General features: G+C 37.9%; 1 protein-coding gene and 1 non-coding gene across 6 annotated transcripts in view; one reads left to right on the top strand and one right to left on the bottom strand.

Moving 5' to 3' along the window:
- The window catches only part of DLG2 (discs large MAGUK scaffold protein 2), a 2,194,174-nt gene that overhangs the window by 100,084 nt on the left and 2,069,107 nt on the right, over positions 1 to 24,983 (top strand). The gene's annotated exons all lie outside the window — the stretch shown is intronic.
- LOC129485643 (U6 spliceosomal RNA) lies at positions 19,949 to 20,055 on the bottom strand. The gene has a single exon (XR_008658758.1). It is a non-coding gene; the product is annotated as a U6 spliceosomal RNA (small nuclear RNA).

The following is a 24,983-nucleotide window of genomic DNA, read 5'->3' as shown; positions in this document are numbered from 1 at the left end:
CTTTTATATTGTTGGCAGGAGTGTAAATTAGTTCAATCATTGTGGAAGACAGTGTGGTGATGCCTCAAGGATCTAAAACCAGAAATGCCATTTGACCCAGCAATCTCATTAATGGGTATATACCCAAAGGATTATAAATTATTTTACTATAAAGACAGATGCACACGTATGTTTATTGCAGCACTATTTACAATAGCAAATACTTGGAACAAACCCAAATGCCCATCAATGATAGACTGGATAAAGAAAATGTGGCACATACATACTATGGAATACTATGCAGCCATAAAAAATAATGAGTGCATGTCCTTTGAAGGGACATGGATGAAACTGGAAACCATTATCCTCAGCAAACTAACACAGGAACAGAAAACCAAACACCACATCTTCCCATTAATAAGTGGGAGTTGAACAATGACAACACGTGGACACAGGGAAGGGAACATCACACACCAGGGCCTGTTGAGGGGTGGGGTGCAAGGGGAGAGAGAGCATTAGGACAAAGACCTAATGCATGTGGGGCTTAACACCTAGATGACGGGTTGATAGGTGCAGCAAACCACTATAGCATATGTATACCTATGTAACAAACCCACACATTTGGCACATGTATCGTAGAACTTTAAAAAAAAAAAAAACATCCTTTAGGCAAAAACAAACAAACAAAAAACCCCAAGAAATTTAGCACCTTTTCATGTGTTTGTTGTTAATTTGGGCATCTTCTTTGGGAAAGTTTGTATTCAAGACTCTTGCCCATTTTAAAAGTTGGTTTGACCATGTCAGTTAGGAAAACTACAGAATAAACAATGGATAAAATATACACATTTTGGTTGTCTCCTGTGAGCCTTAAATTTTTTCATTGAAAAAGTGATTTACATCCTATCAATGCAGAGGCCTAAAATTAGAGTCAATGAATATTATTATATTCACATGTTGTGCTTTGACCATTAGTATTTATGTTGGGCCCCTTTTTTGCTCCCAAGTACTGAAAAAAACAAATACAAAGGTTTCTAGGTAGGAGTGTGATTATCCTATTTGGGGCAACAAAAAGGCTATTGTCATTAGAGAATGAAGGTGATCTTTCTTGGTCTACTGATTCAAATGCTAATCTCTTCCAGAAACATCCTCACAGGCACATCCAGAAAAACTATTTACTAGCAGTCAGTTTCCCTTAGCCCAGGTCAAATTGACACATAAAATTAACTATTATTCTCATGTAGTTACCAGTTCTAGTGCTCTTCATTCCTTGTATAACTCCTGATTTACATATGGTGTCATTTTTCTTCTTTCTGAATGACTTTATTTAACATTTCTTATTGTGTGGTTCTGCAGTTGATGAATTCTTTCGGCATTTCGATGTCTTACTTTTATGTTCATTTTTGAAAGATATTTGGATATAGAATTCTAGGTTCACATTTTTTTCTGTCAGGTCTTTAAAGATGTTGCACTATTGTCTTCTGGCTTGCATTTTTCTGTTGAGAAGTCTGATATAATTCTTATCTTTGTTCCTCTGTATAAGGTGTCTTTTTTCCTCTGAATCTTTTAAGATTTTTCTCTGTATCACTGATTTTAAGCAATTTGATTATGAGGTGCTCTGTATAGTTTTCTTCATGATAATTCAGTTACATGCAATCTGGTTTATCCTTTCAATTTTTGCTCTTGTGTTATGTTAAACAAGACTAGAGTAGCAGTTGGTCTAGGGCTAATTCTTCCCCACTAGTGAAACAATACACTTCTCAGGCATTCTATCCAATGCCTAGTGAATTAAGAGGTTTTACATTTTGGCTAGTGGGAAGAGGAACTATTCCTAGATCTGTGTCAGCCTCAAGTACTGTTTTCTCTAATCCTTTTGGGTGGTTCTTTCCACAGCTTCAGATAGTTTCCTTTTGTTCATGTACTGATAACTGCTCTGCTAAAGACTAAAGGCGGATCCTCTGTAGATCTCTGGTACTCTCTGAGATCTCTCCTGTCTAGTCTCTGTCCTTTAAATTCTCACTGCCTTGATCTCTTCAGATTCCCAGCTTCATCTTCTCAGAGAGACTACATGCATAAACTGAGTTCTCTATTTCTGTGCTGTGGCCTGAAAATATTCTCCTGGCAGTAATCTGTGAGAATCATAGGGCTTACTTCGTTTGTTTACCACAACTTAGGCATTGCTGTCCTTTGTGCTTTTTCCAATGCCTTGAAAATTATTATTTCATACATTTTGCCCATATTTTTTCTTGTTTCAGTTTAGATAGTAAATTTTGTATCTGTTACTCCATCCTGTTTCATAGTAGAAATCTCTCAGGAGTCTGTACATATTTGGAAGAAAAGTTGACAGGATTTTCTGTTCTAATAAGTATTTTGTATATTCCTTTAAAAATCTTTATATTCTTTATTTTTCTTTTTCATGCTTTACTACACTAGCTAGGATATATGGTAAATATTGAACAGATAAGGATAGATAATGATAATGAAAATCTTAGTTTCATTCCTGACCTCAGTGGGGAAGGTTTTAACATTTTACATTAAATACAATTTTTAAAAGTTCTTTGTAGATGTCGTTGATTACATTCGGGAAGTTCTCTTCTACTCCTAGGTTGCAAATATTTTCTTACTAAAAAGATTGTGTTGTACTTTTTCAGATGCTTCCTCTGCATCTACTGAGATAATCAAAGGATTTTAAATCTTATTCTGTTAATGTGGTAAATTACATTAACTATTTTTTAGGTATAATTTATATAGTGTAAATGGATGTTAAGGGTACTAATCAATGAGTTTTGACAAATGTTATAATTTTACATTTTTTTTCTTAATAGGAAAGAACAAGAGAAAGGAAGGAAGGAAGGAAGTTATACACGTATATACATTTGTCAAATGTATACCAGTATTCCCACTGAGATTCACAAACATGGAACATTTCCATCATACCAGAAGTTTCTCTCATACTCTTTCTGTCAATCTTGTGTCCACCCTGAAACAATATATATATTTTTAATAACCGGAGATTGAGTTTGCCTGTTCATGAACTTTGTATAAATAAAATTAGAGTAGCAGTGGGGTACAGTGGCTTACACCTCTAATCCCAGGACTTTGGAAGGCTGAGGTTGAAGGACAGCTTGAGTCCAGGATCTTGAGACCCACCTGGGCAACATAGTGAAACCTCGTCTCTACAAAAAATAAACAAAATTAGTCGAATGTGGCAGTGCGAGCCTGTAGTCTCAGCTACTCGGGAAGCTGAGATAAGAGAATTGCTCGATCCCTGTTTGTCTGTTATTGGTGTACAAGAATGCTTGTGATTTTTGTACATTGATTTTGTATCCTGAGACTTTGCTGAAGTTGCTAATCAGCTTAAGGAGATTTTGGGCTGAGACGATGGGGTTTTCTAGATATACAATCATGTCATCTGCAAACAGGGACAGTTTGACTTCCTCTTTTCCTAATTGAATACCCTTTATTTCCTTCTCCTGCCTGATTGTGCTGGCCAGAACTTCCAGCACTATGTTGAATAGGAGTGGTGAGAGGGGGCATCCCTGTCTTGTGCCAGTTTTCAGAAGGAATGCTTCCAGTTTTTGCCCATTCAGTATGATATTGGCTGTGGGTTTGTCGTAGATAGCTCTTATTATTTTGAGATACATCCCATCAATACCTAATTTATTGAGAGTTTTTAGCATGAAGTGTTGTTGAATTTTGTCAAAGGCCTTTTCTGCATCTATTGAGATAATCGTGTGGTTTTTGTCTTTGGTTCTGTTTATATGCTGGATTACATTTATTGATTTTCGTATATTGAACCAGCCTTGCATCCCAGGGATGAAGCCCACTTGATCATGGTGGATAAGCTTTTTGATGTGCTGCTGGATTCGGTTTGCCAGTATTTTATTGAGGATTTTTGCATCAATGTTCATCAAGGATATTGGTCTGAAATTCTCTTTTTTGGTTATGTCTCTGCCAGGCTTTGGTATCAGGACGATGCTGGCTTCATAAAATGTGTTAGGGAGGATTCCCTCTTTTTCTATCAATTGGAATAGTTTCAGAAGGAATGGTACCAGTTCCTCCTTGTACCTCTGGTAGAATTCAGCTGTGAATCCATCAGGTCCTGGACTCTTTTTGGTTGGTAAGCTATTGATTATTGCCACAATTTCAGAACCTGTTATTGGTCTATTCAGAGCTTCAACTTCTTCCTGATTTAGTCTTGGGAGGGTGTATTTGTCGAGGAATTTATCCATTTCTTCTAGATTTTCTAGTTTATTTGCATAGAGGTGTTTGTAGTATTCTCTGATGGTAGATTGTATTTCTGTGGGATCGGTGGTGATATCCCCTTTACCATTAAAATCCTACAAGAAAACCTAGGCAATACCATTCAGGAAATAGGCGTGGGCAAGGACTTCATGTCTAAAACACCAAAAGCAATGGCAACAAAAGCCAAAATTGACAAATGGGAGCTAATTAAACTAAAGAGCTTCTGCACAGCAAAAGAAACTACCGTCAGAGTGAACAGGCAACCTACAGAATGGGGGAAAATTTTTGCAACCTACTCATCGGACAAAGGGCTAATATCCAGAATCTACAATGAACTCAAACAAATTTACAAGAAAAAAACAAACAACCCCATCAAAAAGTGGGCAAAGGACATGAACAGACACTTCTCAAAAGAAGACATTTATGCAGCCAAAAAACACATGAAGAAATGCTCATCATCACTGGCCATCAGAGAAATGCAAATCAAAAACACAGTGAGATACCATCTCACACCAGTTAGAATGGCCATCATTAAAAAAGCAGGAAACAACAGGTGCTGGAGAGGATGTGGAGAAATAGGAATACTTTTACACTGTTGGTGGGACTGTAAACTAGTTCAACCATTGTGGAAGTCAGTGTGGCCATTCCTCAGGGATCTAGAACTAGAAATACCATTTGACCCAGCCATCCCATTACTGGGTATATACCCAAAGGACTATAAATCATGCTGCTATAAAGACACATGCAAACGTATGTTTATTGCGGCACTATTCATAATAGCAAAGAGTTGGAACCAACCCTAATGTCCAACAACAATAGACTGGATTAAGAAAATGTGGCACATATACACCATGGAATACTATGCAGCCATAAAAATGATGAGTTTGTGTCCTTTGTAGGGACATGGATGAAACTGGAAAACATCATTCTCAGTAAACTATCGCAAGGACAAAAAACCAAACACCGCATGTTCTCACTCATAGGTGGGAATTGAACAATGAGAACTCATGGACACAGGAAGGGGAACATCACACTCCGGGGACTGTTGTGGAGTGGGGGGAGGGGGGAGGGACAGCATTAGGAGATATACTTAATGCTAAATGACGAGTTAATGGGTGCAGGAAATCAACATGGCACATGGATACATATGTAACAAACCTGCACATTGTGCACATGTACCCTAAAACCTAAAGTATAATAAAAAAAAAAAAAAGAGAATTGCTCGATCCCAGGAAGTAGAGGCTGCATTGAGCTGGGATCATTCCACTGCTCTCCACCCTGGTCAACAAAGCAAGATCCTGTCTCAAAAAAATGAAATAAAAATAAAATAAAGTTAGAGAAGTACTCTTTTTGAGCCTAGCTCCTTAACTCAATATACTGTTTAAAATTTTTTAATTTTAAAAATTTTCATTTTTATTTATTTTTATTTTTAATTTTTGTGGTTACATAATAGATGTATATGTTTATGGCATATGTGAGATATGTTGATACAGGCATACAATTTGAAATTATTTCCTTAGGGCAAATTGACTGTTCATCACCTTAAGCAATTATCCCTTCTTTGTGTGACAAATAATCCAGTTATACTGTTTTAGTTATTTTTAAATGTACAATAAATTATTGTTGACTGTAGTCACCCTGCTGTGCTACCAAATACTAGATCTTATTCACTCTTTCTAACTATATTTTTGTACCCATTAATCATCCCTACTTTCATCCCTCCCAGCACTTCACTACCCTTCCCAGCTTCTGGTAACCATTGTTCTACTGTCTATCTCCATGAGTCCAATTGTTTTAATTTTTAGCTGCCAAAAATAAATGAGAACGTGCAAAGTGGTCTTTCAGTGCCTGGCTTATTCAACTTTACATAATGACCTCCAGCTCCATCCATACTGGTGCGAATGACATGATCTCATTCTTTTTTTTAGGGCTGAATAGTACTCCATTGTGTATATGTACCACATTTTCTTTATTCATTCATCTGTTGAGGAACAATTAGGTTGCTTCCAAATTTTGGCTATTGTAAATAGTGCTGCAATAAACATGGGAGTGCAGATGTCTCTTCAAAATACTGATTTTCTTTCTTTTGGGTATATAGCCAGCAGTGGGATGTCTGGATCATATGGTAGTTCTATTTCTAGTTTCTTGAGGAATCTCCAAACTGTTCTCCATGGTGATTGTACTAATTTACATTCTCACTGACAGTGTGTAATGGTTCCCTTTTCTCTACATCCTCATCAGCATTTGTTATTGCCTGTCTTTTGGATAAAAGCCATTTTAACAGGGGAGATGATAACTTATTGTAGTTTGATATTCATTTCTCTGATGTTCAGTGATGTTGCGTACCTTTTCATATACTTGTTTGCCTATTTGTATGTCTTCTTTTGAGAAATGTCTATTTAGATCTTTTTCCCATTTTTAAATTGGATTATTAAGTGTTTTCCTATAGAGTTGTTGGAGCTCCTTATATATTCTGGTTATTAATCCCTTGTCAGATGGATAGTGTATTAGTCTGTTTCCACACTGCTATGAAAGGAAACTTATAATCATGGTGGGAGGGGAAACAAACACATCCTTCTTCACATGGCAGCGGGAGAGAGAACAAGGGAAGTACCAAGTGAAGTGGGTAAAAGCCCCTCACAAAACCATCAGATCTTGTGAGAACTCACTCACTGTCACGAGAATAGCACAGGAGAATTTCCCCCATGATTCAATCACCTCCCACAAAGTCCCTTCCCCAACATATGGGGATTATAATTGGGATTGTAATTCAAGATGAGATTTGGGTTGGGACACAAAGCCAGACCATATCATTCTGCCCCTGTCTCCTCCCAAATCTCATGACCTCACACTTCAAAACACAATCTTGCCTTTCCAACAGTCACCCAATTGTCTTAACTCATTCCAGCATTAACCCAAAAGTTCAAGTTCAAAGTCTCATGTGAGATAAGGCAAGTCCCTTATGCCTGTGAGCCTGTAAAACAGAAAGCAAGTTAGAAACCTCCTAGATTCAGTTGGGGTACAGGCATTGGGTAAATACACCCATTCCAAATGGGAAAATTGGCCAAAACAAAGGGCTACAGACCCCATAGGAGTCCGAAATCCAATAGAACAGTCATTGAACCTTAAAGTTCCACAATGGTCTCCTTTGACTCCATGTCTTACATCCAGTTCATGCTGATGCAAATGGTGGGCTCCCATGGCCTTGGGAAGCTGTGGCTTTGCAAGGTACAGCCTCCTGCCCTAGCTGCTTTCATGGCTGACATTGAGTGTCTGTGGCTTTTCCACATGCAGGGTGCAAGCTGTCGGTGGATCTACCATTCTGGGGCCTGGAGGATGGTGGCCCCCTTCTCACAGCTCCACTAGGCAGTGCCCTGGTGGGGATTCTGTATAGGGGCTCCAACCCCACATTTCCCTTCCGCACTGTGCCAGCAGAAGTTCTCCATGAGGGCCCCACCCTGGCAGCAGACTTCTACCTGGACATCCAAGCATTTCTGTATGTCCTCTGAAACCTAGGAGAGGTTCCCAAACCTCAGTTCTTGTCTTCTGTGCACCTACAGAACCAACACTGTGTGGAAGCTGCCAAGGCTTGGGGTTTCCACCCTCTGAAGCAACATCCTGAGCTGTACCATGGCCCCTTTTAGCCATGGCTGGAGTGGCTGGGACACAGTCCCGAGACTGCAGGAGGGCCCTGGACCCAACCCAGAAAACAATTTTTCCTTCCTAGGCCTCAGGATCTGTGATGGGAAGGACTGCTGTGAAGCTCTCTGACATGCCCAGGAAACATTTTCCCCATTGTCTTAGTAATTGACATTTGGCTCCTTGTTACTTATGCAAATTTCTGCACCTGGCTTGAATTTCTCCCCAGATTTTTTTTTTTCTGTCACGTTCTGCTGCAAATTCTCCAAACTTTTATGTTCTGCTTCCTTTTTAATGATTTGCCAGTTAGAAATTTGTTCTGCCAGATACCCTAAATTATTCTTGCCAAGTTTAAAGTTCCACAGATCTCTAGGGCAGGGCAAAATGCCATCAGTCTTTTTGCTAAAGGATAGCAAGAATCACCTTTTCTCTAGTTCCCAAAAAGTTCCTCATCTTCAACTGAGTCCACCTCAGCCTGAACTTAATTGTCCATATAGCATGTCCATGAGCATTTTGGTTAAAGCCATTCATTAAGTCTCTAGGAAGTTCCAAACTTTCCCACATTTTTTTGTCTTGTTCTGAGCCCTCCAAACTGTTCCAACCTCTGTCTGTTAGCCAGTTCCAAAGTTGCTTCCACCTTTTCAGATACCTTTATAGCAGTACCCCACTCTCTGTGGCACCAATTAGTCCATTCTCACACTGCTATAAAGAACTGCCTGGGACTGGGTAATTTATAAAGGAAAGAAGTTTAATTGACTCACAGTTCCACATGGCTGGGGAGGCCTCAGGAAACTTACAATCATGGCAGAAGGGGAAGCAAACACATCCTTCTTCACATGGTGGCAGGAGAGAGAAGAATGAGAGAAGTGCAGAGCAAAGTGGGGGAAAAGCCCCTCACAAAGCCATTATATCTTGTGAGAACTCACTCACTATCATAAGAACAGCATGGGGGAATCATTCCAATGATTTAATCACCTCCTACAAGGTCCCTCACCCAAAACGTGGGGATTACAATTAGGATTACAACTCAAGATAAGATTAGGGTGGAGACACAGAATGAGACCATATCAGATAGTTTGCAGATATTTTCCTCCATTATGTTGGTTGTCTCTTCACTTTGTTTATTATTTTCTTTGCTGTGCAGAAACTTTTTAACTTGATGTGATTCCATCTGTCCATTTTTGCTTTGGTTGCCTGTCCTTATAGGGTACTACTCAAGAAATCTTTGCCCAGAGAAATGTCCCAGAGAGTTTCTCTGATGTTTTCTTTTAGTAATTTTATAGTTTGAAGTCTTAGTATTTAAGTCTTTAATCCATTTTGATTTGATTTTTGTATATGGCAAGAGATAGGGGTCTAATTTCATTCTTCTGCATATGAATATCCAGCTTTCCCAGCACCCTTTACTGAGGAGACTATCCTTTCCTCAGTGTATGTTCTTGGCATCTTTTTCAAAATGGGTTCACTGTGGGTGTGTTGATTTCTTTCTAGGTTCTCTGTTCTGTTCCATTGGTCTGTGTTTTTTTTTTATGCCAATACCATGCTGTTTTGGTTACTATAGCTCTGTGGTATACCTTGAAGTCGAGTAATGTGATTCCTTCAGTTTTGTTATTTTTACTAAGGATAGTGTTGGTTATTCTTTGTGTGTGTGTGTATGTGTGGTTCCATATTTTTTTAGGACTATTTTTTTCTATTTCTGTGAAGAATGCCATTGGTATTTTGATAGGAATTGCATTGAACCTGGTAGACTGCTTTGGGTAGAAAGGTCATTTTAACAATATTGATTCTTCCAATACATGAATGGAGTATTTTTCCATTTTGTGGTGTTCTCTTTAATTTCTTTCATCAATGTTTTATAGTTCTCATTATAGAGATCTTTTACCTACTTAAAGTATTCCTAGATATTTCATTATTTTTCATAACTATTGTAAATGGGATTGAGTTCTTGATTTTATTCTCAGTTTGATCATTATCGGTGTACAGAAATGCTACTGGCTGGGTGGGGTGGCTCATGCCTGTAATCACAGCACTTTGGGAAGCTGAGATGGGGTGATTGCTGGGGCCAGAAGTTCAAGACCAGGCTGGGCAGTATGAAGAGACCCCATCTCCACCAAATATATAAAAAAATTAGCCAGGTATATTAGTCCGTATTCATGCTGCTGATAAGACATACCTGAGACTGGACAATTTACAAAAGAATGGGGTTTATTGGACTTACAGTTCTACGTGGCTGGGGAGGCCTCACAATCATGGTGGAAGGTGAAAGGCACATTTCACATGGTGGCAACAAGGGAAGAGAGCTTGTGCTGGAAAACTCCCCCTTATAATAGCCATCAGGTCTCATGAGACTTACTACAGCATAGAAAGACCTGACCCCATGATTAAATTACCTCCCACCAGGCCCCTTCCACAACACGTGGGAATTCAAGATGAGGTTTGGATGAGCCAAACCATATTATTCCACCCCGACCCCTCCCAAATCTTATGTCCTCACATTTCAAAACCAACCATGCCTTCCCAACAGTTCCCCAAAGTTTTAACTCATTTCAGCATTAACAAAAGTCCACAGTCCAAAGTCTCATCTGAGATAAGGCAAGTCCCTTCTGCCTATGAGTCTGTACAATCAAAAGCAAGCTAGTTACTTTTTAGATGCAACAGGGGTACAGGTGTTGGGTAAGTACAGACATTCCAAATAGGAGACATTGGCCAAAACAAAGAGGCTACAGGCCCAATGCAAGTCCGAAATCCAGTGTGGCAGTCAAATCTTAAAGCTCCAAAATGATCCCCTTTGACTCCATGTTTCACATCCAGGTCACTCTGATGCAAGAAGGGGGTTCCTATGGTCCTGGGCATCTCTGCCCCTGTGGTTTTTCAGGGTACAGCATCCATCCTGGCTAATTTCACAGGCTGGCATTGTCTGCAGCTTTTCCAGGTGTTTGGTGCAGGCTGTTGGTGAATCTACCATTCTGGGGTCTGGAGGATGGTGGTCCTCTTCTAACAGCTCCACTAGGCAGTGCCCCAGTAGGGACTCTGTGTGGGGGCTCCAACCCCACATTTCCCTTCTGCACTGCCCTAGTGGAGGTTCTCCATGAGGGCCCTGCCCTTGCAGCAAACTTCTGTCTGGGTATCCAGGTGTTTTCATATGTCTTCTGAAATCTGGGAGGAGGTTCCAAAACCTAAATTCTTGACTTGTGTGCACCCACAGGCTCAACATCACATGGAAGCTGCCAAGGCTTGGGGCTTCTACCCTCTGAAACAACGGCCTGAGCTGTACCTTGGCTCATTTTAGTCATGGCTGGAGCAGCTGGGACACAGGGACCAAGTCCCTAGACTGTAAACAACAGAGGGTCCCTGGGCCTGGCCCACCAAACCATGTTTTCCTCCTAGGCCTCTGGACCTGTGATGGGAGAGGCTGCTGTGAAGATCTCTGACATGCGTTGGAGACATTTTCCCCATTGTCTTGGGGATTAACATTCGGCTCCTTGTTGCTTATGCAAATTTCTGCAGCCAGCTTGAATTTATCCTCAGAAAATGGGTTTTTCTTTTCTATCACATTGTCAGGCTGCAAATTTTCCAAACTTTTGTGCTCTGCTTCCCTTATAAAATTGAATGCCTTTAATAGCACCCAAGTCACCTCTTGAATGCTTTGCTGCTTAGATATTTCTTCTGCCAGATATCCTAAATCATTCCTCTCTTAATTTGAAAGTTCCACAAATCTCTAGTGCAGGAGCCAAATGCTGCCAGTCTCTTTGCTAAAACACAACAGTAGTCACCTTTGCTCCAGTTCCCAACAAGTTCCTCATCTCCATCCGAGACCACCTCAGCCTGGACCTTATTGTCTATATCACTATCAGGGTTTTGGTCAAAGCCATTCAAGAAGTCTCTAGGAAGTTCCGAACTTTCCCACATTTTCCTGTCTTCTTTGAGCCCTCCAAACTGTTCCAACTTTGCTCGTTACCAAGTTCCAAAGTCACTTCCACATTTTCAGGTATCTTTTCAGCATTGCCCCACTCTGCTGGTATCAATTTACTGTATTAGTCTGTTTTCATGCTGCTGATAATGACACACCTGAGACTGGGTAATTTACAAAAGAAAGAGATTTATCTGGACTTACAGTTCCACGTGGCTGCGGAAGCCTTGCAATCATGGTGTAAGGCAAGGAGGAGCAAGTCACATCTTACGTGGATGGTGACAGGCAAAGGGAAAAAAACTTGTGCAGGGAAACTCTCCTTATAATAACCATCAGATCTTGTGAGACTTACTTCACTATCATGAGAACAGCACAGGAAAGACCTGCCTCCATGATTCAGTTATCTCCCACTGGGTCCATCCCACAACACATGGGAATTCATGGCGAGATTTGGGTGGGGACACAGCCAAGCCATATCACCAGGTATGGTGGCATGTGCCTGTAGTCCCAGCTACTTGGGAGGATCACTTGAGTCCCAGAGTTCAAGACTGCAGTGAATGAGCTATGATTGTGCCATTGCACTTCAGCCTGGGTGACAGAGTGAGACCCCGTCTCTTAAAAAAAAAAAAAAAAAGAAAGAAATGCTACTGATTTTTATACATTGATTTTGCATCCTGAACATTTGCTGAATTTGTTTACCAAAGCTTTGGGGTTTTCTATGTGTATGATCATATCATCACCAAGAAGAGATCATTTGACTTCCTCTTTTTCAATTTGGATGCTGTTTATTTCTTTCTACTTCCTGATTGCCCTGGCTAGGACTTCTAGTATTATGTTGAACAGGAGTGGTGAAAGTAGGAGTCATTGTCTTGTTTCAGTTTTAGGGGGAATGCCTTCAAATTTTCCACATTCAGTGTGATGTTGGCTATAGGTTCATCATATATGGCTTTTATTATTTTGAGGTAAGTTCCTCCTATGCCTGTCTTGGGGAGGGTTTTTTTTTTAAATCATGATAGGATGTTGAATTTTATTGAATGTCTTTTCTGCATCTATTGGGATGATCATATCATTTTTTCATTTTAATTATCTTTATATGATGAGTCACATTTATTGATTTATATATATTGAAATACTCTTGCATCTCTGGAATAAACCCTACTTGATCATGGTGTATTATCTTTTTGATGTGCTGTTGGATTTGGTTTTCTCATATTTTTTGAGGGTTTTTATATCTATTTTCATCAGGGATACTGGTCTGTAGTTTTTCCTTTTTTTGTTATGTCTTTGCCTGCCTTTCATATCAGGGTGGTACTGGTTTCATAGGATGAGTTAGGGAGGATTTCCTTCCCTCAATTTTTTGGAACAGTTTCAGTAGGACTGATACTGTTTCTTTTTTGTACTTTTGGTAGAATTCAGCTGTGAATCCCTCCAGTCCTGGGTTTTCCTTTATTGGGAAAGTTTTTATTACTGATTCAATCTCACTACTCATTTTGTTCTTTTTAGGGTTTCTATATTTTCAGGGTTCAATCTCGGAAGGTTCTATGTGTTCAGGAATTTATTCATTTCCTCTAAGATTTCTAGTTTGTCAGTGTAGAGATGTTCATAGTAGTTTCTGATTATCAATTTTGTTTCTGTGGTTTCAGTTATAAGGTCTCCTTTTTAAAATTTCTGATTGAATTGTCTCTCTTCTTGGCCAATCTAGCTAGTGTTCTATCAATTTTGTTTATATTTACAGAAAACAAACTTTTCATTTGGTTGATTCTTTTTTTTTGGTCTCAATTTCATTTAATTCTGCTCTGATCTTTGAAATTTTTCATTCTGCTAGTTGCGGTTTTGGTTCCCTCTTACTCTTCTAGTTCCTTGAGGTGCAATGTTAGGTTGTTAATTTGTGATCTTTCTGTCCTTTGGATGTAGAAATTTATTGCTCAAAACTTCCCTGTCAGTCTTTTCTTATATCCCAGAGGTTTTGGTACATTGTGTCTGTTTTTATTCATTTCCAAAAGTTTTTAAATTTACATCTTAATTTTGTCCTGGCCCAAAGATTATTCAGGAGAAGATTGTTCAGTTTTCATGTGTTTGTATATTTTTGAGAGTTCCTCTTAGAATTGATTTCTAGTTGTATTCCACTGTGGTCTGAGAAATGACTTGATATGATAATTAAGATTTAGCAAGAGAGTCAATGTATTTGATTAGGAAAAGTAAATGGTAAATAGAATGTAATCGGCAATTATTGGGATTTCACTCTGTGAATTACAGAATATTTTAGTGCTATTTGGAAACAAATTACATAACCTTACTTTGTAGTCAAGGAGAACTGATTCTATTTCTTTCTTGTCATATTCTGTTATACTTGAACTATATCTAGACTGTGATAAGGATTTAGTATCATGCTTTTTTACTCATCACAAACCAGGTCTTCAACTCCTATATTCTCATAACCATTTATGGATAGAAGATTAATGAAACCTCACAAATTTCTACTATATGAATGAGAACCTAGCAAACAGGGTAGCTATGTTATCATAACACAAAAACAAAGCCCGTGTTGCCACTTCTAGTCAGTTCTTGTTTTACCCTGTTGTTTCTCTCTACGTCATTGAGAATGAACACATGAAAGACTGATCTGAAAATCAATAATAATGGTAGTAACCCATATTATTTTGATCACTTGCTAGATTCAAGGTATTATGAATTAAGCATTAAGATGGACACTATTAATATCCTCAATTTTCAGATGAAGAAATCAAGTCTTAAGACTAAGAGGTTTACAAAATGAAAAGTGATGATTTAGGAATTGCTGAAATTTACACAGCTAGTAAGTTGTGGAACAGAGATTCAATCAAGTCTGTTTGACACAGAAGTCCAAGTTTAACCACGTATTAATCACACCTACACACGTTCTTGCCATCATAAAATGTTTAGATCCACTACTCACAGTATCTGCCCCCATTAGAGAACTCATATTCCATTAATTTACTGTGTCGTATAAACAAGATATAGTTTCAAAATTAGAATAATCTAGGCTTACACTCAACAATTCTCTTACTGAATGGACTAGGTCAAAATTAGTTAGTTAAACGTGACTCTGACTTCTCATTTTGTCTTTTATATTCCAACAATCAAATTATATTTTCTACCAACTCCGGTTATCTGACTACAGCCATACCATCCACCAAACTATTTTCAATATTGTCTTGACAGTCCACCTTATCACTCACAAATATAGATGATTCGATAGTTCCCAACACTCAATTTTTACCTTAGCTCCCAGAAATCCTCCAACCAAGTAATTCAAGAAGATGATAGATGTACAACAAATGTGTATTTTCTTGAATTATTTTCCTCCAACCAAATAATTCAAGAAGATTATTGGTGTATAGCAAAAGTATATATTTCCAGAGAGCTCAATATGAAACCTCTGCCCAGTACATAGGGGGAGTGCCTCCTTCCTGAAACTCAGATACACTGAAACCAAGAGCACGTGAAAACTAAGGTAAGCAACAGAAAGAGACATTTTTAAAGATTTAAACATCATTTAACAACTCTGTTTAAAACAAAACAGCTAATGGGTAGAGAAAACAAGTTGTAAAAATACATGAGGAATGATAACTGTTTAGTATTCACTATTCCAAAAAGTGCTATAAGAATCTGTTAGAGGAATGATAACTGTTTAGTATTCACTGTTCCAAAAAGTGCTGTAAGAATCTGTAAAGTACCTATACCCAGAGATGAAAGCACTTTCCACCAGGAAAGTTAGAGAAGATGTCAAAATATGAAAGTTGAATTGTATTGAAAAGTAAGATGAAGTAATAAAAGCATATTCAAAAATTTCCCCTATCTGATTTCATTCACAGATATTGCCAGTTGACGTATTCCCTGACTCTTTAAACCTAGGTGTATCTGGGCTCTGTTTCACATCCACTAATGAGCTGTAAAAACTGGGGAAAATTATGTAACTACCAGGAGCCTTACATTTCTGCATTTGTTAACAGGGATACTAGTACCTATCTTAGAAAGTTGATGTGAGGATTAAAGACAGTGTTTATAATGCATCTGGCACAGTGCCTAACAAACACACACACAGAGGAAATGATACCTATAATTATTATAAATTATATAAGAACAAGAAGGACATGAATAAATCTGAGTTTTAAAAATTACTTTACAAGGGTCTGAAAGATGTATTACAAGGGAGAAGAAACCAGTAGTTGGAAAAACACCCAGAAGGTGTTCAAAAGAAAACTAAATTGTTCAAAAGAAAACTAATGAATACTTCAACTGAAGAAGAAACAATGAGGATGGGGAACAGAAGATGACCTTGAAAGATATTTAGAAAGGTAATTAATAGGACTTGGTAACTAATCAGATTTGGGGGATTTGGGAGATTTTTGGATAATGAAGAACAGCCATTAGAAATATCAATAGTTTAAATATAAGACATATCAAATAGGTGTTGTTTTTTTTTGAATAACAAAAAGATACTTCTAACACCATGACAGCAAGACCAGTCTGGTGGGAGAAGTGAATGGTATGAGCCTAAAGAAAGGTAGGGTAGATCAAAACAGAGATTAAGACATGGAAGGAGCTATTAGAAAGTAGAAGTTTGTACCTTGCTGGTGATTAAATGGGGAGGCAAGAAGACATACTAGTGAAAGATAAGTGCTCATTGAAGATACTACCATTACTTAAAAAGAACCCCCAAACTCATAGAGCTAATTAACTTTAAGGTTTCAAATGATAAGTTCATGTGAAATAGTATTGGTTTGCTCAGTACTGACATCCCAAATTTGTCTCTTGAAGTACAAAATCTGGCTTGATTTTTAAAATCCATGTTTACCTTTTTTCTTTTGGTTCACACTAAAAACTCTATTTTTAATTTTTAAAATTTCTTTAGATTCAGAGGGTACATGTGCAAGTCTGCTATATGCATATATTGTATGATGTTGAGGTTTGGGCTTCTAATGATCCCATTGCTAATTGAACGTATTACCCAGTAAGTAGTTTTTCAGCCCTTTCTCCCTTCCCTCCCTTTCCCCTTCTAGAATCCCCAGTGTTTATTTTTTCCCATCTTTTTTGGCCATGTACACTCAATGTTTAGCTCCCACTTATAAGTGAGAATATGCTATATTTTGTTTTCTCTTTCTGTGTTAATTCATTTAGAATAATGGCCTCCAGCTGCACCCATGTTGGAGCAAAGGTCATGATTTTGTTCTTTTTTATGGCTGTGTAGTGTTCCATGGTGTATACGTACCACATTTAATTTGCCCAGTTTACCGTTGATGGGCAACTGGGTTGATTCCATGGTTTTGCTGTTGTAAATAGTGCTGCAGTAAATAAAATTAGTGCAGGAGTTTTTTTGGTAGAACAGTTTATTTTCCTTTTGGTATATACCCAGTAATGGGATTGCTGGGTCAAATGATAGTTTCATTTTCAGTTCTTTGAGAAATCTCCACACTGCTTTCCAAGGGACTAAACTAATTTACATTCCCACCAATAGTGTATAAGCATTCCCTTTTTTCTGCAACCTCACCAACATCTGTTATTTTTTGACTTTTTATTAAAAAGTTGTTACTAAAGAAGTTGGTATTAGTATGACATGTATCACATTGAGCAAGAATAAACCTGGCTAGGAGACTGATTTATTAAATGATGGTTTTATCCATTTTTGACAGTGATAGTAAAGTAGGCACTGTTTAACTCAAGATATGTTATCTATAAATATGGTTATATTATTTATAGAGAAAGGTCACAGTATAATATTTATAGATACAGTATCCAAAGGCACTTAATTATTTGATGAAGATAGTCAAATATTCATTTTTAAATATCTCAACCCTTGTTTTAGAATAAAAACTGTATGCATTCCACTCTACAGTTAACTTCAGCATAGTCACTTCAACTAAAATACTTATCCATTGTGTTCTATCTACTTCTTTGCTAAAGGAATGGTGAGAACCCCTTAGTAGTGTGGCCAAGAAAATAATCTTTGCTTTGCACCAGGTTGGAGTTCTTGATTATTGCTATTTTTTGAATCCCTTCCTGCTAGTTCCACAGAAATCTTCCATTTGATGCCCTTTCTCCTGTGCTTATTGCTGTACCTGTTCTTTGGCAATGGACAGGGGAAAAGAGCCACTCCCTCACTGCAATCCACACTGAAAATGGATCTCCTATTATATAATATTATGATCCTTCCTGAGAAACACCGTGAAAGTGCAGTCAACTATTTTGCACATTGGTATGAACAATTAATACTTCATTTTGAAGCTTCAAATGTTTACCAGCCTGGGCAACATAGTAAGACCCCATCTCTGCAAAAAACAAGAAATTAGCCAGGCTTGGTGGCACGTGCCTGTAGTCCTAATGCCTGTAGTCCTAGCTACTTGGGAGGCTGAGGCTGGAGGATCGCTTGAGCCCAGGAGTTTGAGGCTGCAGTGAGCTATAATCCCACCACTGCACTTTAGCCTGGGCAACAGAGTGTCTCTAACCAAAAAAAAAAAAAAAAAAAAAAGAATCTTCAAACGTTCACAGTGTCAGTGTGTTGGAAAATCCCTATTTGGTGTTTGAATAATTGAAATATTTAATCTTAATAAAGGATGAAGCCTCAGTGATATATTTCCAAGACATGCATAATCCCTTATATTGCATTCTTGAAAGATATCATTTAGGTTCTACTTGATTACTTGCAGTAATGGGATGCTCAGTCTCTGAGGCAACCCATTTTATTGTTAGATGGGTTTAGTTGTTAAATTGTTATAATCTCTGCTCTAAGACAGATGCCATTGAATTCTTGAAATTAATAAATCTATTGGCTTCTTACTGTTCTTAGGATTAAGACATATTTCTTTTTTTAAAATTTTATTATTATTATACTTTAAGTTTTAGGGTACATGTGCACAACCTGGAGGTTTGTTACATATGTATAAATGTGCCATGTTGGTGTGCTGCACCCATTAACTCCTCATTTAGCATTAGGTGTATCTCCTAATGCTATCCTTCCCCCCTCCCCGCACCCCACAACAGTCCCTGGAGTGTGATGTTCCCTTACCTGTGTCCATGTGTTCTCATTGTTCAATTCCCACCTATGAGTGAGAACATGTGGTGTTTGGTTTTGTCCTTGCGATAGTTTACTGAGAATGATGGTTTCCAGTTTCATCCATGTCCCTACAAAGGACATGAACTCATCATTTTTTACGGCCGCATAGTATTCCATGGTGTATATGTGCCACATTTTCTTAATCCAGTCTATTGTTGTTGGACATTTGGGTTGGTTCCAAGTCTTTGCTATTGTGAATACTGCCACAATAAACATACGTGTGCATGTGCCTTTATAGCGGCATGATTTATAGTCCTTTGGGTATATACCCAGTAATGGGATGGCTGGGTCAAATGATATTTCTAGTTCTAGATCCCTGAGGAATCGCCACACTGACTTCCACAATGGTTGAACTAGTTTACAGTCCCACCAACAGTGTAAAAGTGTTCCTATTTCTCCACATCCTCTCCAGCACCTGTTGTTTCCTGACTTTTTAATGATGGCCATTCTAACTGGTGTGAGATGGTATCTCATTGTGGTTTTGATTTGCATTTCTCTGATGGCCAGTGATGATGAGCATTTTTTCGTGTGTCTTTTGGCTGCATAAATGTCTTCTTTTGAGAAGTGTCTGTTCATGTCCTTTGCCCACTTTTTGATGGGGTTGTTTTTTTTTTTCTTGTAAAGTTGTTTGAGTTCATTGTAGATTCTGGATATTAGCCCTTTGTCAGATGAGTAGGTTGAGAAAGTTTTCTCCCATTTTGTAGGTTGCCTGTTCACTCTGATGGTAGTTTCTTTTGCTGTGCAGAAGCTCTTTAGTTTAATTAGATCCCATTTGTCAAATTTGGCTTTTGTTGCCATTGCTCTTGGTGTTTTAGACATGAAGTCCTTGCTCACGCCTAAGGATTAAGACATATTTCTTATCCTGGCCTGTCAGTTCTTCCTGGTATGGCTTGTGCCTACCTCTTTAGCCTCTCGTATTGTATGATTCTTTTCTTAAGCAATCACTTCTAGCCAGACTGGCCTTCTTTTAGTTTTTCTTTCTTTGTTTTACCTTCTATAGAGCCTTTCCTTTTGCTTTCCTTCATCCTAGGTAGCTCTCTTCCTAATTTTCTTTCAGCTTTCACAAAACTAACCTTTTTTTTTAAATTAAAAATATGGAACACTCCATGAATTTGTGTGTCATCCTTGCGTAGGGGCCCTGCTAATCTTCTCTGTATCATTCCAATTTTAGTATGTGTGCTGCTGAAGTGAGCACCAAACTAATGTTTGTCTTTTAGATCTCAGCACAATCATTTCTTTAATTAAGCATTCCATGATCTGCCTCATTAGATCAAATTCTCCAGTTATATGCATTCATAGTGCTCTGTACTTGTTTGTAGCTTATATCACAGTTGTGATTTTAATTCATCAGTGATTCATAGATTAATGCCTTTTTAACCTCTATCCCAGTATTTTCGTTCACTACGTATCATCAGCATTTATCACAGGACCTGACTCATGGCAGGTGTGCAGTACATATTTGTTGAATAAAATAAGTGAAAAATAATAATAGGTCTGCATTTTAGATACATCAGAAGATATCAGTTCTTCAGTGTGACAATACTTTAAAAAGACAAAGAATGTGTCTTTGTCTTTCAGATGAAAAAGCTATACATATCCTGTCCTTAGATTGTCTTTCCTCTGACAAACCAGAGCCCTCCACCATCCTGGTTGCTTGCTCTCCTCTGCAAGCATTCGGGTTAGTCAATGTGCCTTGTACTGTATAGTAAGGCACTTATTTCTTAAAGTAATGCACAACTTTTGAGAATTCCTTTAGGTTCCAAAAATTTATGTTAGAATAAGAAATAGCTTTTTTGAGATTAGCCTTTAGAGTATGATTTTAAGCTTTTGGTTTATTTTACATGCAGTAGTTTAATTTCCATATAGGTCATCTTTTGAAGAAAAACTCTTGGTCTCTGTTAGATTTATTTCTTTTCAGGACTCAGGTATAGATAGGCATGGGATTTCTTGAACCATGATTAAAAGACATTTATTTCTGTAAGCCCTAAAAATCACTGTGAAATTTTTTGTGTAAGTGAAATCATGAGCTTCAAAATCAGTAATATGCAGTAAATATTTCTTGGGCAGCATTTCACAATAAAAACCCATATTCACCCTTGTGATTTAGGAGGAAACAATGAAAGTTGCAGCATGTACAAATTAAAGACTGAAATAAACTATGCTATTACTTTTTTATATGCTTCAACATCAACATAGTCAATATATATACATGTTGGTCATTGTTAGCCTTTCTCATCTAGATTAGATAACAAGTTAATATATGTTTATTGCTTATCTACTATCTGTCAGATGCTAAGCTAGGTGCTATTTTACTGTCTCAGAATAATAGCTTATTTTTCTGTTTATAAAGTTAATACAGTTTCAAAGTAGAACATTTGGAAAATACAGAGAACACAAATACTTTTACCCTCTACTGTTAACACTTTGGTATGTATGTTTTAATTTAATATTCATTTAATAACTATTGAGTGCATATAATTTGCCATCAATTGTTCTAGAAACTAGAGATATATCAGTTAACAAAATAGATGAAATTCTTGTTCTTAGGGAGCTTACAACCTAGTAAGGAGAGATATAAAATAAATAAAGTATTTAATAGGTCAGCTGGTAAGCACCACAAAAAATAAAACAGAGTGGGGGATAAAGAACATACCTAAGGTGGAAAGGAAAGGCATTTCCAATAAAGTGACATTGATTAGAGAGCCAAATGACTTGAGAGAGGTATAGGGTTAATCAGGCAGAGGGAATAGCAAGTGCAAGGGCCTTGTGGCAGGAGTGTACATTGTGTAGATGGCATATTGGAGAAACATCAAGCATGTCACTGTGGCTGCAGCAGAGTGAGCAAAGGAGGGATCTGACTTGTGTTTAAAAGGATCCACTGCCAAGCTGGATGGAGAATGTACTTTGACAAGTTGACAGAAGTAAGCTTCACATGATTGGTAATAACAAACTTCTCCGAGCTAAAGGAGGATGTTTGAACCCATTGCAAAGAAGCTAAAAACCTTGAAAAAAGATTAGATGAATGGCTAACTAGAATAAACAGCATAGAGAAGACCTTAAATGACCTGATGGAGCTGAAAACCATGGCACGAGAGCTACATGATGCATGCACAAGCTTCAGTAGCTGATTTGATCAAGTGAAAGAAAGGGTATCAGTGATTGAAGAAAAAATGAATGAAATGAAGCAAGAAGAGAAGTTTAGAGAAAAAAGAGTGAAAAGAAATGAACAAAGCCTCCAATAACTACGGGACTGCATGAAAAGACCAAATCTACGTCTGATTGGTGTAATGGAAAGTGATGGGGAGAATGTAACCAAGTTGGAAAACACTCTGCAGGATATTATCCAGGAGAACTTCCCAGACCTAGCAAGGCAGACCAACATTCAAATTCAGGAAATACAGAGAATACCACAAAGATACTCCTTGAGAAGAGCAACTCCAAGACACATAATTGTCAGATTCACCAAAGTTGAAATGAAGGAAAAAATGTTAAGGGCAGCTAGAGAGATCGGGTAACCCACAAAGGGAAGCCCATCACACTAACAGCTGATCTCTCAGCAGAAACTCTACAAGCCAGAAGAGAGTGGGGGCCAATATTCAACTTTCTTAAGGAAAAGAATTTTCAACTCAGAGTTTCATATCCAGCCAAACTAAGCTTCGTAAGTGAAGGAGAAATAAAATCCTTTACAGACAAGCAAATGCTGAGAGATTTTGTCACCACCAGGCCTGCCTTACAAGAGCTCCTGAAAGAGGCACTAAAAATGGAAAGGAACAACCAGTACCAGCCTCTGCAAAAACATGCCAAATTGTAAAGACCATTGATGCTAGGAAGAAACTGCATCAACTAACAAGCAAAATAACCAGCTAACACCATAATGACAGGATCAAATTCACACATAACAATACTAACCTTAAATGTAAATGGGCTAAATGCCCCAATTAAAAGACACAGAATGGCAAATTGGATAAAGAGTCAAGACCCATCAATGTGCTGTACACAGGAGACCCATCTAACGTGCACACACACACATAGGCTTAAAATAAAGGGATGGAGGAACATCTACCAACAAAATGGAAAACAAAAAAAGCAGGGTTACAATCCTAGTCTCTGATAGACTTTAAACCAACAAAGATCAAAAGAGACAAAGAAGGCCATTACATAATGGTAAAGGGATCAATTCAACAAGAAGAGCTAACTATCTTAAATATATATGCACCCAATACAGGAGCACCCAGATTCATAAAGCAAGTCCTTAGAGATCTACAAAGAGACTTAGACTCCCACGAAATAATAATGGGAGACTTTAACACCCCACTGTCAACATTAGACAGGTCAATGAGGCAGAAAGTTAACAAAGATATCCAGGACTTGAACTCAGCTCTGCATCAAGCAGATCTAATAGACATCTACAGGACTCTCAACCCCAAATCAACAGAATATACATTCTTCTCAGCACCACATCGCACTTATTCCAAAATTGACCACATAGTTGGAAGTAAAGCACTCCTCAGCAAATGTAAAAGAACAGAAATTATAACAAACTGTCTCTCAGACCACAGTGCAATCAGATTAGAACTCAGGATTAAGAAACTCACCAAAAATCACACAACTACATAGAAACTGAACAACCTGCTCCTGAATGATTACTGGGTACATAATGAAATAAAAGCAGAAATAAAGATGTCCTTTGAAACCAATGAGAACAAAGACACAACATACCAGAATCTCTGGGACACATTTAAAGCACTGTGTAGAGGGAAATTTATAGCACTAAATGCCCACAAGAGAAAGGAGGAAAGATCTAAAATGGAAACCCTAACATCACAATTAAAAGAACTAGTGAAACAAGAGCAAACACATTCAAAAGCTAGCAGAAGCCAAGAAATAACTAAGATCAGAGCAGAACTGAAGGAGACAGAGACACAAAAAACCCTTCAAAAAATCAATGGATCCAGGAGCTGGATTTTTGAAAAGATCCACAAAATGGATAGACCACTAGCAAAACTAATAAAGAAGAAAAGCGGGAAGAATCAAATAGATGCAATAAAAACTGATAAAGGGGATATCACCACTGATCCCACAGAAATACAAACTACCATCAGAGAATACTATAAACACCTCTATGCAAATAAACGAGAAAATCTAGAAGAAATGGATAAATTCCTCGACACATACACCCTCCCAAGACTAAACCAGGAAAAAGTTAAATCTCTTAATAGACCAAAAACAGGTTCTGAAATCGATGCAATAATTAATAGCCTACCAACAAAAAAAGTCCAGGACCAGATGGATTCACAGCTGGATTCTACCAGAGGTACAAGGAGGAGCTAGTACCATCCCTTCTGAAACTATTCCAATCAATTGAAAAAGAGGTAATCCTCCCTAACTCATTTCATGAGGCCAGCATCATCCTGATACCAAAGCCTGGCAGAGACACAACAAAAAAATGTAATTTTAGACCAATATCCCTGATGAACATCGATGCAAAAATCCTTAATAAAATATTGGCAAACCGAATCCAGCAGCACATCAAAAATCTTATCCACCACGATCAAGTGGGCTTCATCCCTGGGATGCAAGGCTGCTTCAACGTATGCAAATCAATAAACGTAATCCATCATATAAACAGAACCAAAGACAAAAACCACATAATTATCTCAATAAATGCAGAAAAGCCTTTGAAAAAATTCAACAGCCCTTCATGCTAAAAACTCTGAATAAACTAGGTATTGATGGGACATATCTCAAAATAATAAGAGCTATTTATGACAAACCCACAGCCAATATCATACTGAATGGGCAAAAACTGGAAGTATTCTCTTTGAAAACTGGCGCAAGACAGGGTTGCCCTCTCTCACCACTCCTATTCAACACAGTGTTGGAAGTTCTGGCCAGGGCAATCAGGCAGGAGAAAGAAATAAAGGGTATTCAATTAGGAAAAGAGGAAGCCAAATTGTTCCTATTTGCAGATGACATAATTGTATATTTAGAAAACCCCATCGTCTCAGCCCAAAATCTCCTTAACTTGATAAGCAACTTCAGCAAAGTCTCAGGATACAAAATCAGTGTGCAAAAATCACAAGCATTCTTATACACCAATAACAGACAAACAGAGAGCCAAAT

Source organism: Symphalangus syndactylus, chromosome 6, assembly GCF_028878055.3.
Source record: "Symphalangus syndactylus isolate Jambi chromosome 6, NHGRI_mSymSyn1-v2.1_pri, whole genome shotgun sequence".
Lineage (NCBI taxonomy): Eukaryota > Metazoa > Chordata > Mammalia > Primates > Hylobatidae > Symphalangus > Symphalangus syndactylus.
This window is presented reverse-complemented; position numbering and strand designations above follow the sequence as displayed.